Raw genomic sequence first — 2,139 nt, forward strand, 5'->3', positions numbered from 1 at the left:
TAAATAAATAAGAATATAATTTAAGAAAGAGAAAACACAACACAGGTCTTCTGTTTCTAGCACGAAGGCAAACTAGGTACACTGACTGACCCTACTACCAAAAACAACTACAAAGGCACTTACAAGAGCCTACCCTTCTCACTGCCTAGGTTGACTACAGGTAAACTTTCCTAGCTTCAAACTTGGCATTAAGTCGAGGGGCTAAAATTTTTCTTGTGAGAGTTTATAATTACAAGTTAGCTTTCAGGTAGCTTGACTGGCCCAGAAGACTTTAACATAAGATGACCAACTCATTCAGGTTTGCGTAGGATTCTCCCAGTTTTAGCGCTGGTTGTCCCCCATCCCAGGGAGCCCTTTGGTCCTGTCCTAAGGCAAACCAGCATGGTTGGTCACCCTGAGAACCATCTTCAGCCCAAGCCTCAGAAGATCATCACAAATGCACTTTCACAAATATTTTCTCACAGACAGTAAAATCATAAAACGCAAGAAACAAGGCCCTGTGAGAGCCAGCAGAGAGAGAAAGAGCAGTCTCTGTACCATATATATTAGAGTTTGAAATAATCAGATGCTGAATGTAATATGAATTTTAAAATTCTTAAACTTTGAGTGTGTGCTTTCCTCTATTCTCTCTGTCCATATCTATTTCTCTGTTTTTCTACATGTATTATGTTTTTTAGCAATCACAAAGCAGCCAGGTACTATATTATTAGTATATTACTTTATTTTTGTATTTGTATAACATTTTCTCTTATATTGCTGTGTTTTGAGGAAGACTTTTGTGGTGTTTTCCTGATTTTTTTGTTTAAACTATCTCGTTACTGTTATGTTTGTTTATAAAATCTCACTGGGAATTTTAAGTTTGAACATTATTTTCTTTTCCAATTTAATTCTAATAACGATGTTCTGAAGTCAGTTTGGTTAATTTGTAAAATGTAAATTTGTGAAGTATTCTCTTTAGTGGTGGTAATAAAGATTCAGAGACTTGCAGTTCTAAGAACTTTGAACAGTTAGCATTTAATATGTCCTTGTAAGAACTTTGAACAGTTATCATTTAATATGTCCTTGTACTTTCACTTTGATTTATGTGTTGTTTTGTCTACTTTGATGAGATATATAGTTTCTATATATCTATTATTATAAAACAAAAATGTCAACTTTATTCACAAATCATGTATAGTTATTCTTAAATTTTTTATTTTCATTAAATGATACTTTTATAGATCTAATATTCAAGTAAATCACTTTATTGCATCAAATTGTTTTTTTTTCTTTTATTATTTTTTCCAGCTTTATTGAATTATAACTGACAAAATTGTGTATATTTACAGGATACAGTATGATCTTTTGGTATATGTGTACAATTGTGAAATGATTACCACAATCAAGCTAATTAACGTACCCATCACCTAACATAGTTATCTCTTTTTTCCACACTGTTTTGTTTACAATGAATGATTTCATCCCGACTCACTGAAGAGTTAAATTATTATCTGAGCATATTTATATCAGAACTTTTGGGGAAATTGGATGAAACCTTAGGAAAAATAAGCACTTTTATCCTGAATAAATACACTGGAAATCTTTGTAGTAGTAAGGTGAATACTAAACATTTGAATGTTGCTTTACATGAAGCAGTCCTAAATAGAAGCCAACATAGCACCGCCTAGTGTCAGTGCCATTTAGAATAAAACTGTGTTAGCGGCATGTCTGAAAGCTAAACAAACATTTATGCTTTTCGTGGCATTGTGCTTCTGTAATGGGGTGAGAAAATGTGTATTGGCATAGTTAGCAAAATGTAGGGTAAAAAAACAATAGGTAAAATGTTGTCTTTTTTCTTATTCTCTTGTAATTTTTTATCCAGGCAAATATTGAAAATGATTTCAAGTTTTTCATTTCTGTGCATCCGTAAGTCTTTATAGAATTGTGGCTTTAAAATGATAAATATAACTTCTTATAATATTTTGTGTTAGGTCAAGAGCAGAGATTGAACATGAAGCATTGATTGATGGAAACCTGGCTACTGAAGCAAACTTAATCATTTTGGATACATTAGAGATTGTTGTTCAGGTAAGAGCACCAAGAAGAGGGATTGAAAATGCAGGTTTGGTAAATTGGGGTTGGGCATAAAGTCTTTATTGA

At 32.5% G+C, this 2,139-nt stretch overlaps 1 protein-coding gene across 1 annotated transcript in view; it reads left to right on the forward strand.

Moving 5' to 3' along the window:
* DOCK7 (dedicator of cytokinesis 7) overlaps positions 1-2,139 on the forward strand; it is a 229,483-nt gene that overhangs the window by 180,002 nt on the left and 47,342 nt on the right. The window lies entirely within an intron of this gene.

The sequence above is a fragment of the Propithecus coquereli genome, unplaced genomic scaffold, assembly GCF_000956105.1.
Source record: "Propithecus coquereli isolate 6110/MARCELLA unplaced genomic scaffold, Pcoq_1.0 Scaffold14, whole genome shotgun sequence".
Taxonomy (NCBI): domain Eukaryota; kingdom Metazoa; phylum Chordata; class Mammalia; order Primates; family Indriidae; genus Propithecus; species Propithecus coquereli.